The 15,405-nt window shown below is 40.2% G+C and overlaps 1 non-coding gene across 1 annotated transcript; it reads right to left on the bottom strand.

The window, feature by feature from the left end:
* Window positions 1-1,285: 1,285 nt before the first annotated feature.
* Window positions 1,286-1,436, bottom strand: LOC121284531. The gene has a single exon (XR_005944500.1). It is a non-coding gene; the product is annotated as a U12 minor spliceosomal RNA (small nuclear RNA).
* Between the last annotated feature and the right edge of the window lie 13,969 nt (window positions 1,437-15,405).

The following is a 15,405-nucleotide window of genomic DNA, read 5'->3' as shown; positions in this document are numbered from 1 at the left end:
CAATCACCAGTAATCTCATTTGATGCTGAATCGATACATGCATCACAAAAGCTGCAGCTGTCCAAGTGGCAAGTAACATTTGCGCCACACAAGTGCCAGGCAATGACCATCTCCAACAAGAGAGAATCTAACCATTGCCATTTCATATTCGATGATATTATTACCACTGAATCCCCCACTAACAACGTCCTGGGAATTACCATTGACCAGAAACTGAACTGGACTAGCCATATAAATACTGTAGCTACAAGAGCAGGTCAGATGCTAGGAATCCTGTGGTGAGTGATCCACCTTCTGACCCCCAAAGCCTGTCCACCATCTACAAGGCATAAGTCAGGAGTGTGATGGAATACTCTCCACTTGCCTGGATGAGTGCAGCACTAACAGCACTCAAGAAGCTTGACACCATCCAGGACAAAGCAACCCATTTAATTGGCAACCAACCCACAAACATTCACTCCCTCCACCACCAACACACAGTGACAGCAGTGTGTACCATCCACAAGATGCACTGCAGGATCTCACCAAGACTCATCAGACAGCACCTTCCAAACCCATGACCGCTACCATCTAGAAGGACAAGGGCAGCAGATACATGGGAACACCACCACCTGCAAGTTCCCCTCCAAGCCACACACCATCCTGACTTGGAAATATATCACCATTCCTTCAGTGTCGTTGGGTCAAAATCCTGGAAATCCCTCCCTAACAGAACTGTAGGTGCACCAACACCACATGGACGGCAGCGGTTCAGAAAGGTAGCTTACTACCACCTTCTCAAGGGCAATTAAGGATGAGCAATAAATGCTGGCCTAGCCAATGATGCCCACATCCCATGAACGAATATAAAAAACAGAGTAAGAGAGTGTGAACTGAGAATACCAATCAGTGAGTCTATCAAGCCTGCATCCTCAGTGCACTCCTCTAGAGTGGTGAGACCTGGACAACATATGCTAGGCAGGAGAAAAGGCTGTCCCAGACATATCCTCAGCATCTCATGGCAGGACGAGGTCACCAACTCAGAGATCATGGGTGTTAAAGAATCCAAGCCAGTTGGTGAAGTCAAAAGCAAGACACAAGGTGTCTTTTACTGAGAGTGTTTATTGACTTTGTTCAGTCTCATAGTTCTCCCCTCACACCCAGCGTCCCACTTCGCCCCTATTTATAGACTCTTTTTGAAAACAAAATCAATAAATTAAACTAGAAATCAATGATGGGTGACAGCCCCTTGTGAGGCCTCCCCTATTTATAAAAATTTTTTTTTTGTGGTTTTGGGGGATGCAGCCGGGCAGATCACTGCGCTGCGGCATCCCACAAAGTAGGCGGATCACCTTCAGGGCGACCTTTACCCGCTCAAAAATTCCTCTCGCATGAGGCGGCGAGGACCCGGGCATCACCCCGGACCGTTATTTTCCTTACTCATTAGTTTAAGGCATCTCCCCTATTTATATGTACTCAAAGTACTTAATTAAACAATGCCCTTCACCTGTGTATCCTAACAATATAATAACATAGCATTAACACTGGAACAAGTTAATTCCATCAGCACACACACATTGCTAAAGGAAGTATGCACTAGTTTGGTGACGTTCATTGTATTGATGATGTTTGTATACCCAAAGACGTTTTGTATAATGAATTGGCCACTGGGTCATGGTCTCCTGGATGTCCATACCTCCACCACAAGAATACCTGCAAGCAAGATATGAAGATGGTGGGTAGTGACATAGACAAGAGGGAGACAGTTGCTGACAACCATGACTTTTGGAGGCTGACTGTTAGCATCTAATAGGTTCTGTTTAATGAATGTTAAGTAGCCAGTACTTGATGGTACTTGATTGTCCATCAGACAGTGGCCAGCATGTAATGTGCTAGAGGGTCTGTAGGAAAAGGAGATGGTGGATCCTGTCGGATGGTTCCCCGAGCAGACTGTCAAAGTCATTTTGCAGAATGCCTCATCGCCAGAACTTTCCAACAAGCACCAAGATGTAGCTTGGCTGGTGGTGAGAAAGGCCCTCCCCATCAGATCCTTCCAACACTCCAGGAGTCTCACCCCCTCTGCACATCGCCCTCGAAGTGGCTGTGGTGGGGACGAGACCATTGTTCACCTCCTTGTGAATTGTACCTTTGCAAATAAGGTCTGGAGAGAGATGTAGTGCTTTCTGTTAGGTTCATCCCGAGCAGCGCAGTGACACAGGACTCAGTGCTCTACGGGCTGTTCCCAGGGACACATACCGAGACTAAACATCAACTGCAGCTGGAGGATCATCAACTCGGTGAAAGGCGCTCTTTGGTCTGCTCGAAACTTGTTGGTCTTCCAGTGTAAAGAGTTTCCCTTTACCAAGTGTTGCAGACTGGCACATTCCAAGGTCCAGGACTACGTGCTGAGGGACGCACTAAAGCTTGGGGCAGCCGCCGCAAAGGCACAATGGGGAAAGGTCGCTGTCTAAGACCTTTCTGCCATAGTGCACTGAGGGGCTGGGAAAGGTATAGACCCCCTCAGGCTGTACAGGCTCACAATGAATGTATGTATTGAATACAAATTATATTATAATTATATTGAAGAACCTCAGAGTGCAACATGATGTATGTTGATAACGCCAATACCATTGCACTATCTGACTGTCTGTAATGACCATATTGAAATGAGTGTAATATTCATTGATTGTATTGAAGCACCTTGTGATCCATGTGTAAAAGTTGAATCTGTTTGCTCTTTTTGTGATGGCGATTTAGAAATGTTTTGTAATTTTCTTCCAGATATTTTATGAATAAAGTATATTTTTCAAAAAAAACCCAAAAAAAACAGTACTTAATAGTAATAAGTGATGGGTGTTGATTTGCTAATGATGCTCAATTGTCCATAAGAAAGGTTTGGCCAACACAGGCTCTCTGGTGTGTTAGAGGGGAGAATTCAGCTCTGTAGTAAGCAATAAAACTCTCTATGCAAGCATCCTAGTCTCTGTGTATCCTTCACATCCAGGGTTAGGTGGTAGCCAACATTGGTAGCAGAAGATGGTGGCTAAAAGTGAAAATTGGAGGCTGAGCTTTACTTCCAGCAGAAGGTTAGAATTGCAGTTAACTTTTCAGGGAGAAGCTTGTAATTGGCCACTCTCTGAAGAAAGATGACTGAAACCAGGTATTAGTGGCAGGATTTGATTTCCTACCATTGTTTTGTGAAACAGAACTGTATGATCAATGGAAAAATGGCCGGAAATAAATGCTTTCCCAAAAAAAATTTTTTTAAGGCTTCAGACTCTTGTTCCATAAGTGCTTCTCTCTCTTTAAATCTAACTCTGGTTAAAATCAAGAGCCTATCCATGTTTGATACCCTAGCAGAGTCCAATAATCTAAAGGCAAGTACTGATTTAGGAATTTCCTTGTGAAATCGTTGCAATCTTGCATATAGTCAAGACACAGACATGGGTTACATCTCTTTCGAAAAGAAAGCAAGGGATAGCTCTGGCACTCTCACTTCCTACCAGGAGCAAGATCCGCTGCAAAGTGTTCTCAGAACTGGACACTCAGGGCCTGAACAATGCTGGAGGCTTGAACAACCTCTTAAATGTCATGGATAAAATTTATATGAAGGATGACTTATTGAATGCCTATGAAGCTTGGTCGGGCTTTGACAAATTTAGAAAAATGGATGATTCCTCTAGAGAATAAAACATCATTGAGTTTAATCGATTATATGCAAATTTGCTTAGCTAATCTACTGGAGTTTTTTGAGGATGCAACTAGTAGAATAGATAAGGGAGAACCAGTGGATGTGATGTATTTGGATTTCAAGAAGGCTTTTGATAAGGTCCCACATAAGAGGCTAGTGGGCAAAATTAAAGCACATGGGGTTGGGGGTAATATACTGACATGAATTGAGAATTGGTTGACAGACAGGAAACAGAGAGTGGAAATAAATGGGTCTTTTACCAGGTGGCAGGGGGTGACTAATGGTGTACTGCAGGGATCAGTGCTTGGGCCCCAGCTATTCACGATATATATAAATGACTTGGATGAGGGAACCAAATGCAATATTTCCAAGTTTGCTGATGACACAAAACTGGGCGGGGTTGTGAGTTGAGGATGCAAGGAGGCTTCAGGGCAATTTAGACAAGTTGTGTGTGGGCAAAAACATGGCAAATGCAGGATAACGTGGATAAATGTGAAGTTATACGCTTCGGTGTGAAAAACAGAAAGGCAGAATATTATTTAAATGGTGATATATTGGGAAATGTGGATGTACAAAAGGATCTAGGTGTCCTTGTATACCAGTCAATGAAAGTAAATAGGCAAGTGCAGCAAGCAATTAGGAAGGCAGATGGTATGTTGGCCTTCATTGCAAGAGGATTTGAGTTCAGAAGTAGGGATGTCTTACTACAGTTATACAGGGCCTTGGTGAGACCACACCTGGAGTATTGCATGCAGTTTTGGTCTCCCAGCTAAGAAAGAATACACTTTCCATGGAGGAAGTGCAGCAAAGGTTCACTAGGCTGATACCAGGGATGGCAGGACTATATTTGAGGAGAGATTGGTTCGACTGGGCCTGTATTCACTAGAGTTTAGAAGTATGAGAGGGGATCTGATTGAAACATATAAAATTCTAACAGGGCTAGACAGACTGGATGCAGGAAGGATGTTTCCCCTGGTTCGGGGGGTCTAAAACCAGGGGGCACAGTCTCAGGATATGGGACAAGCCATTTAGGACTGAGATGGGTAAAGATTTCTTCACTGAAGGTGACCAACCTGTGGAATTCTCTACCACAGAAGGCTGTCAAGGCCAGGTCACTGAGTATATTCAAGAAAGAAATTGATAAATTTTTGGATATTAGGGATATCAAGGGGTATGGAGAGAGAAAGAGAATATGGTGTTGAGATAGAGGATCAGCCATGATCATATTGAATGGAGGAGCAGGCTCGAAGGGCAAAATGGCCTATTCTTGCTCCCAGTTTCTATGTTTCTATTGCAGCGATTTCACATGGAAACTCTTAAATCAGTATTTGCCTTTAAATTATTGTACTGTGCTAGGATATCAAACATGAATAGGCTCTTGATTTTAACTGGAGTTAGATTTAAGGAGAGAGAAGCACTTATGGATCAAGTGTCTGAAGCCTTAAAAATGTTTTTTGGGAAAGCATTCATTTCCATCCACTTTTGTGGCGCAAAGGGGCTTTTTGGCAGTGATACTAAAGATGGAGGAAACAATGTTAACAACATTTTGGGACCGTTCAAATGTAGAGTCCAAACATCTGTACAACAAAAGATTTACAAACAATGGGTACGACCTTTTAAGGAGCTATAACAACAGCAGATATTGGGCAATAATGGAAGGAAGATAAACCCCAGAAATAACTAAGGGGTGGTCAACAAGTGCTTCAGATGTGGTTCTAAGTATCATTGTGTTGAATTGCCTGGAAAGGAAAGGAAGAGTTTTTGAGACAACACATGATATCGAAGGTACGGAAGGTGATGAAGATGATACTGACCAATCAGAAGGAATTGTGTTAGTTACCAAAAGCTTTAGTCTAGTAATGCGTATCGTAGTTACAGGCTCATTTAATCGCTCAATTCTAGAAAGTGGGTTTACGTCTCCAGTGTGTGGAGTAGGACTGTCTAAACTGTTACATGGATTCTTTGAGTAAGGGAGGCTGGACTAAAGTCAAAGAATATGACAGTTTCAGAGATGGTGACACATTGAAATCATTAAAAAGAATAGTAATTCCGTGTAAAACAGCAGAGGTAAATCATTTTATCAGTACTGATGTTGTATCGAGTGAAATACCTTTACTGTTAAGTAAGCCTTCAATGAAAAAGGCCCAAATGAAGTTAGACATGGAACAGGATAAAGCCATTGTCTTTGGAACATCTGTAGATTTGCAATTCTAATAGTCGGGATATTATTGTATTCTTTTAAGGCCCATCATCTCTTCATAGAATGCTAAAGAGCTATTAGTGGCAGCTGGGCATAAGGATTCAAGGGTGAAGAAGTAAATTATTCCTAAACTACATCGACAATCTGCACATCCCTCTGGCCATAGCTGGAAGATTCCGTTAAAGGATGCAGGAGTACTGGATGAGGAATACACTAGACTTGTTGAGGATATTAGTGAAAAATGTGATATTTGTAAAAAGTACAGGAGAACATCATCACGACGAGTAGTAAGACTTCCAAAACTGTAGCCATGGACCTCAAAGTATAGGACAAAGAAACAAATATTTTCCTTCTCCATTTTGTAGGCGTAGCAATTAGACTTAGTTTGTCAACAGCAATTTATAGAAAAGAGAAAAAAGTAATTATTGATAAAATAATGGAAAGAGGGTTAGGGATGGGGATGGGAGCACAAGCTAAATTCTGAACAGATGATGGAGGGGAATTTGCCATTGAGGAATTTGGGCATATGTGCGAAAATTTGAATATTGTAGCAATGCATACTGCAGCAGAAAGCCTGTTTAGTTATGAGTTCTACAACAGAAATCACATCATGATTGACAAAATACTCCGAATAATTTTGGCAGGCCAACCAAACTGTAAATTGTCAACTGATTTAGCGTGGGCGGCTCATGTAAAAAACTCATTTCAAATGGCTGGGAGCTGCAACCCTTATCAATTAGTTTATGGCAGGGATCCGAAGATACCTTTAATAATGTAGGACCATAACCCAGCTTTGGAGGGTAATACCATTAGTTAAATTTTTGCCGAACATTTGAATGCTATGCATGCAGGGAGGAAAACATTTATTAAGGTGGCGACTTCAGATAAAATCTAGAGAACTTTGAGTTATCGAATCAAGCCATCAGAAATACATTTTTGGCATGGGGAGGTGACATATTATAAAACAGAAGGGCAGAAAGAATTGAGAGGCCCAGGAAAAGATATAGGCATTGATGGCAAAACAATAATCTTGCAACATTGGTAACCAAGTTGTTAGAGTACATTCCATGTGACTTACTGGCACTGGTTACAAATTGACAGACGTGAACAAATGATGGAATCTGAAAGTGCACCAAGCATCTCGGGCACATATATGCCAGACCTGTATGAACTACAGATTGTGGTAGATAACGGGCTGACTGAAAGTAGGCAAAGTGATAGTGAAGATCAGGATAGAGCAATTTATCACAAAGATCAACTGCAAAATATTGGAAATAGGGTGGCATATACGCCAGAAGGGGCTAGTGACTGGAGAGAAGCCACCATAGTAGGAAGGACAGGAAAAGCCACAGAGAAATACAAAAACTGGCTGAATGCATAGGACAAGGGGCAGAATATCAGATCTATGGATTGGCAGAAGGAAGTGAAAATGTGGAAAGTCAGGAAACGCAGTCTAAGTTCAGGCAATGGTCCTACTGGTGATCACAGTCCAAGAAAAAGATCAAGAACTTGTGAAAAGATGTCATATTACAGGAAGGACAGATCAAGTAGTAGCAGTCCAGAAAGGGACAGGAGCTCTAATAGGGGATGTACTTTAACTAGAGCAAGGACCACAGGAAAGGTGAGGAATGACAAAAGAAGTAGGAACCCTTATGACAGGGAAGCTCTAGTGGCTACTAACAAGTTAGCTGGTAAATTAGTAAAGAAAGAAAAACAAAAAGAACTTCACAACTGGATAGAGTTTGGCGTTTACACGAAGGTGTCAGACAAAGGACAACCAGCCTAGTCCCAAATATGGATAAATGTACAGAGAAAGTACTTCCTGATGGGACAAATAAAGCTAAAGCTGGACTGGTGGTTTGAAGATTCGAAGAACAACTGGGCGACCAGTAGGTTAGAGCAGGTTCCCCAACAGCAGGAAAAGCAAGTTTGAGGATTTTCCTTGCACGTCTAGCAACATACTCATGGAATGTAACTCCATTGACATCAAAGCAGCATTTTTGCAAGTGGAGCAATTTCAAAGAGAAGTATTTTTAAAGCCTCCAAAAGAAGCTGGAGCTATAGAGGGGAAATTATAGAGGTTAAATAATTGTGCTTATGGGCTAAACAATGCATCCAGCATTTGGTATTTTTCAGTTAGGTCTGTCCTATTGAAAGCTGGTTGTGTTCACTAAAAGTAGATCCAGCAATGTATTATGCATATTATGAAGGAAAATTAGTGGGAATGTTCTTATTGCATATAGATGATTTCCTGTGGGGAGCATCTGCGGCATTTGAGAATTTAATAACCGATGAAATTGTGTAGGAATTCAAAATTGGAAGCCTGGTTTCTGGAGCTTTTAAGTATGTAGGGTTAGATATTAGGCAGAATAAGTTGGGAGTAACTTTGACTCAATTGACTAACCTAGAGAATATTAATAACATCTTGATAAATTGGGCTAGGTCCTCGCAAAAGGAAGACTCTGCAACTAAGGAAGAAGCAGACCAGTTAAGAAGCTTAACTGGGCAACTAAACTGGTTATGCATGCAAACTAGACCAGAATTGAGCACCATGCTGAAATATTCTACTGTTGGGGGTGTGCGAAAAGCAAATAAGACATTGAAGAAATTAAATTCAGAGGAATGTGCAATCAGATTTCCAAACCTTGGTGACCCAGAAGGGATAAAATTAGTTATTTCTACTGACACCTCACATGCTAACCTTCCCAATGGTTATTTGAGTACATCAGGATTCATTATATTTTTATGGGGAAGAAACAATAAATGTTGCCCATTAGCGGAGACTCTTGTGGTGGTAGAGGCAACCGATATGGCTATGTATCAAATATTTTAAAGGAACTCCTCTATAAGGGGCAACTGGGGAATAATGTGCCCATAGAACGCTACATAGATAATTGTTCGCTTTTGGACAATATCCATTCAACAAAGAGAGTTGAAGAAAAAAGGTTGGGGATTGATCTTGTGAGTATAAAAGGGATGTTAGAAAGGAAGGAAATGTCAAAAATGAAATTGGTTGACGCAAGTCACCAGCTATTTGATTGTTTCAAAAAAAGAACTGTTTGTCCAAAGAAATTGTTGAATATCCTCAAAGAGGGATGCCTTGTATTATAATGGATTGTAACGACATGGAAATGTTCATGTTATAATCTTAATTGTTTTCTTCTGTTTTTTTAAGAAAAAGGGGAATTTGGATTATGTCGAAGAATGATTGTATAATAAGATAACATAATATATTTTTATATGCATATCAATTTAATTTAAAGAAAACAGGGGAATCTGTTAGAATCTAATAGGTTCTGTTTAATGAATGTTAAATACCCAGTACTTGATGGTAATAAAGTGAACAGGTGCTGGGTGTTGGTTTGCTAATTATACTCAATTGTAAATAAGGAAGAGTCAGCGGCATTTGGTTAAATTGTTTGAGGTGCAACCTGCCATTTTTGTGAATATTTTATTATTTGTACCTGTGTACCTGAAGGATATTAAATATGTTTTTGTATGAAACAAAAACACAGGCCCTCTGGTGTGTTAGAGGAGGAGAAGTCAACGTTGTTGTGAGCAATAAAACTCTCTACTTAATCATCTTAGTCTCTGTGTATCCTTCATATCCAGGCTTGGGAGTTAGCCAACACTGACTCATTGGAAGAGGTGAGTGGATAACAAAAAACTTAGCTGACCGAGAAGAGGACCCAGAGAAAACAGAAGCCAGAAAATTGTACACCTTGTCAGCCCACAGTCTTCCTGTGCTACAAATGTGGCAGAGACTGCCATGCTGGAGTGGAGCTCCTGAGACACACCAGCTGATGGTTAACATAGAGTTGACCATCATGACACCATTGTTTTATGAGACCAAAGGCTGTCACTTCTCATTGGTTGGACTACCATCTTCTACCTACGAACCACACACACCCTCCCACCCACTCCATACCACCCCTCCCACCACCCCCCTTTATTAATAGCTTTTATAAGGTTTTGGGTTCTGAGGCCACTGATATAAGATAGGCAGTTGCTTATTTGTAAGCAATTTTAAGGTAGTTTATTAAGAAGCAGCAGTTTAGATATGATGCATTAGCTAAATAGACAGAAACTATGCTGTGAGCTGTTCACTGATCCCAGAAGATGAACAGGTGATTGGCATTGAGTGTCTTGATTTCAGTAGCTTGTGATGGCAGCATGCTGCCCTAGCTGAAGTGTTTGGGAAGCTTTTCCCCCATCTTTTTTGCACTTTCCTGGTTCCTCTTCCATCTGAAGAAGAGGGCTGTTGCCTGATGAGGACTGCCATCTGATGAATATTGGCCCTTGTCTCCAAGAATTCATTAATATACTTTATTTCTAGGGGCTGGTAGTTTATATTTTGTCAATCACTTGTATGAACCTTTCTAACCAATGAATGCAGGACAAGTACCCATATGTCAGGATGGTCACCTTCATCCTGTCCATCACTTAGCTCGAGGTCACTTCCTAGTTTACCTCATGCTGAGGGTCATTTACTAGCCCTTACAGGACACATGTATAGATAAAAGTGTACATGAGATGCCAGAAGACTCTCTGCTATCAGTTCTGGAAGGTGTTGCCTCAGTCCCTGGCTACTAAGAATGTTTTTTTCTGAAGAGAGACAGAAACGGAAAACATACAATCTTCTAAGGGTTTTCATTGCTAATTCTCTAATATTCTTTGTCATTTCTTGCAGTTCAACCCCTCTCCCACCCCCATGAAGGAAATATCCTTATTGACTTCTCAAAACTAATTTATAGTTAATCTAATTATTTTTAAAGTACAAGTTTGTTTTCGTATATTTCTTGATTACATATTGTAGATAAAATATTAAAGCTACTAGAATTATCTGATGATGATCAATCTTGCACTCCCCATCTACAGATCACCTCAATCAACCATATGTATTATTATTTTGCCGGAATGCTGTTAATTTCTAGGCTATTAGCATATAAGTACATACAGTTGGAACAATAGATCGTACATGGACTTAAAAGATTCTCCAGCACTCCTTTTCACCTATATCCATCTTGTGGATAGTTCTTATCAAGTATTATTTCTTCTTACCCTTCAATTGTCTGATCCCAAAATTCCTTTTACTTTAAATTGAATTTTACTCCCTCTGTCCATTACCATCTTATTTGTCTTAGTCAGTTTTTCTATAAGGTGTGACCAGGGGCAGACTTACAATGAAAGACACCGTGCCACAGCACGGCCCCCCCCAAACGAGGTGGGGGGGGGGGGCAAAATGAATAAGTTTCAAAGAGTAAGGAACGGGGGTCTGGTTAAGGCAAGCTTGTCCAACCCACTGCCTGCATCTGGCCCCTGAAGCTCCTCTGAGGCCCCCTGATCTAGTTCTCAAAATGTCGGTCAAACAGATGTTGGAGTCGAAGATTGTTCTTGGGACCTCTCCTCCAATCGCAGGCTGCTCCTCTCCTGTGTTTGCACTGATGAGTTTACTGGTGATTGGGGAAGCAGGTAACAACAGTGGCGAGTTTGCTGGAGAAAGAGGTTTTCTTTCAGGGAGGGAGGAGAGAAGCTGTCTGCCCCAGGAGGAGATGCTGTTTGTAAAGCCTGAGAGCAAGACTTTACAGAACCTGGGGTTGGAGGTTGGAGGTGGGGAAGAGGTTGGCTGGCTTGAGAGAGATTGAGTGGAAGTGTGAGTGTCTGTCTTACCCCTAGTCTTGGGTTTCTCACTCACTCTCTCAACAACACACCAACACATACTCACACCCATGCACACTGGGTGAGTGTGATTGAGTGTGCATCCTGAGGCTGGGAGTGAATCAGACATGCACTGACCCTCTCACACTCTGGTGTTTTTATTTATTACTCTTTCTTAACTTAACACTTTATTGCTTTGATATTGCTTTATGTTTGCTCAGCAACTGTTTCTTTTCTTAATATCACAACTTTTTTTGAAATTCAGTTCAATATTGTGCCAAACCTTATACTTCCAAAATTTGCTCATCGGACCCTTGAGTGTTGGGGGGGTGGGGGGAATGGAAATGTGGACCCCCCAGATAAAAAGGCTGGACTAGCCTGGATTAAGCTGTTGAGGTGGTACTGGGGCTAGAGATGCTATTGCGTGGGGAGTAACAGTGACCCATAATGGCAAGAAAAATGCCACTGAGTTGGTGGGCTTGTGAAATGATTCAATCTGGTTACAAATTGTCCAGGGCTGAATGATTAGCAAATACAGGGATGTAACACTCATTGTCACCTAAGATTTGGACAAATCATAGCATTTTTCAACAGCCCCCTAATCACAAGGTAGGCTGCCAGTGATAACACACTGTGCCATATAGATATAAGCTATATATAAAAAACACTACAGAAGTAAATGTCTCAAAATTTTCCCTAGTTCTTCAAATATAATGAGCATTAAATGTACAAGATATTTTGCAGGAGTTTATATATATATCTATATATATATAAAAACATTACTCCAACTAAAGTTCCTTGCGTCTGCAGGAATATATATAGATGCACATAAAACACACTTTAAATGCTGTAATCTATAAAGAAGCAGTTTCTCTTTTTAAACTGGCGGGTGCAGCTTTGGGAATATCGTACATAATATTTAGATTGCAATTTTTTTTACATTGAGTATTATTTGTAAATGACTGTGTTAAGCATGGTGAATTTTATAACTGACATGTTATTAGTAGCGACATAGTTCATATCAGCTTCCACATCATCCTTTCCACAAACCGAAAGTAATTTTGTTTATTCAATGTTTGGAACTCTTTCACGTTCTAAATGTCAATTCCAATGTCCATTTCAATAGATTGAAACTGGATTCACAAGAACACTTCAGGTGAAACTGTCCTGAAGTCCCTTCCTTCTGCAAACCTTTTGGTCAGTTCTGATTGAGCCCTGCAAGTTCCTCAGAATTAGTTGTCACCTGCCGTCAGTTTGCACCAGCGCCAAGGTTACCCAAAAATGAATTTTGCTTTAAAATCCTTGTGCCCTGCGTATTCCCTATCGGACTTGTTTATTGTCAGACACTTTAATTCGCTGCTTTTGACATTCATTGTTGTTGTGAGGTAGTCTCACTTGGTGGTTGAATTAAAACTAAAAATAACACTTACAAATCATGTTGGGGGTCTGATGGTAGGAATGGCAGTATAGATGAGTAGGAGCTGTATATATTTAATCACTTTCCACAGCAACAACCACTAACAAGTGTTCCAACAAATTACTTTTCAGTTATACTTAGCAATATTTCAGGAATTCTATTCATTTTATTTGTTGTTCTGTATTTGTGAAACAAAGTATGTGAAAGAAGCAAAAGGACAGGTTCAAACTAAATCCAAATGAATTGTCCTTAACATAAATGGTATCAATTTATTTTACCTTACAACACCTATAATTATATATTCAGATAGAACTATTAATCTGTGTGCAGAATGAAAGGGGATTAAGTAAAGGAGAAGCAAATAAAGGGAATAAAGACTATTGTTCTGTCAATCAATGTCTAACCCTATGAAGTGCTCTAGCACATTGCTGCAAGTGTTATCTTACCACTGGGTGGCCAGACTGTATTTTCCAAAAAAGTACTCCATGGTGCCACCAGCCCTCTTTTTCCACCCAGCATTCTGGTTCTGCAGAGTTTTTGGAAGATGTTGTTAGGGAGCAACTACTCTCAGTGAGTCCAAGCAAATGGTCAGTTTTTGATGGAAATCAGCTCATAGAGAACATTATATTGCTCGCATTGAAAATGTTCAAGATGGTTAATGCAATATTACTCACCCAGGTTGATTGAAAACAGACAGAAAGTGCATTGGGGATCCGAGCTGCAATACTGGAACAGGATTTCAGCACAGACATGCTGAGAGTGTCCTACTGTGTTGGTCAGACTATTTCATGATCATTGTACACAGGCATGTTTTTACAAGTGAAGAAGCACTGATTAATTTGTGTATTTTCTTGATTTTGGCCTTTGGGTCCCAGGAGGGGCCGGGGTTGGGGGGTGTGGGCAGTTGTCCTAAAAATGAAGCTGAGCACTGGTCCCACTAATTGTAAATCTACCATTGTATGTGTCCATGTCTTGATCACTTAAAAAAATTTCTTACTCTTCAGGCCATATTAGCCATTTAATGTCAGGCTGTTTGTCAGGTAGCTGAGCATGTCTGGGACCTGTTTTTCAGTGCAGCTTCACCATGCACTCCTGCATGTTAGTTACTTCACATGTAATGAATCACATGTGCACATTCACACCAGTGTCCCAATGTCTCCTTTAATCCTCTGCTGTTTATTTATTTATTTATTTTACTGTCTTCAAAAGGATGCACCATTTGATGGTTCTCAAAGGAAATAGGAACTTTGCTGTCATCATTTAATTTATTTTCTTCCCAGTGAAGTCATGCATATTGCACCACACATGTTCCATCTGATAAACCTTCCTGATTTTCAGGTAATCTTCTTAAGATCAAAGGGGGCCAATGTCTCAGGTGGTGGCCAGACTATCAAGTTCAGTTATCTTAAAAAGTTCATATGCAAGGACACAAATATCTCCAAGAGAAAGCTGTCAACTTATTGGCCTCATCTGCACTTTCCTTTCATTAGAAGGTATATAAATACCAAATTAATATATTCCATTGAACTACATCCAAGGTGATTTACTTCAAACAAATGCAATTGTTACCATCCTAACTCTTTCGTGAGTCCTGGAGAAACTTTACAGTCCAATAAATTGTTTTCATTATATCTATGAAACAGAAGTTAAATATTCTTGCTTGATTCCAGGTTTTAATGTATTTTGCTTGTTTTTGTTTTTGTTTGTTCTTTCTTTCTCTTAAACAACATTTTATTTTCTCAAAAGTAACTCACTAGATTGTACCTGACATTTTGGTTTGGCATTTCAAAATTATTCAAAATTCAAATAGCAGTGCTGTTGGGCTGACAGGTTTTGTTAGTGATCAATTTATTTATTCCAAAACTATCCTATTTTGAAACACAGACTACCTAGACTGTTTTTCCTTAGGGTTTTTTTTGGGAGTTAGAAGTTTATCCCCTTAAACTTAAAATATATTTCCCTTTGAATGCTTGAAATAGCAATTCATATCAATATTTTAACAATTCCAATTTCAGAAATAATTATGCCCAGACTTGGTGATTTTAATGCGGTTTTTACATCAGAGACAGTAGAGTTTGCAATCAGTTTATTGGTGACTTCCTTATCTCCAGTATTCAAACACTTTGTCTTGGAAGACAACAGATGGTTACAAATGACCTGAATGGTTAAAGCCAAGTCTCTGAAAGGCAAAACCTTTAGTCCAAATTTGATGCCTGTAGGTAAGTTCTTGAATTTGCAAGTCTCTTGGGTCCCTTGGGGTGGTATCTCATATTACTCATGTTGCACTGGAAACTGGTTTAAAAAAAAACACACAACAAAATCCATTGTGGCTCAGGTCAGAAGCCCATTGTTTAATATGTCCAATCACATCTGTAAATTTAGAAACTTGAAATCTAAATATACATTTAGTAATAAAAAAGTTGTGGTGAATTAAATAAAATCAACCATCAGCAGAAAGGG

The sequence above is a fragment of the Carcharodon carcharias genome, chromosome 11 (assembly GCF_017639515.1).
Source record: "Carcharodon carcharias isolate sCarCar2 chromosome 11, sCarCar2.pri, whole genome shotgun sequence".
Classification (NCBI taxonomy): Eukaryota; Metazoa; Chordata; class Chondrichthyes; order Lamniformes; family Lamnidae; genus Carcharodon; species Carcharodon carcharias.
The sequence above is the reverse complement of the archived record's forward strand: the minus strand, read 5'-3'. Positions and strand labels throughout refer to the sequence as shown.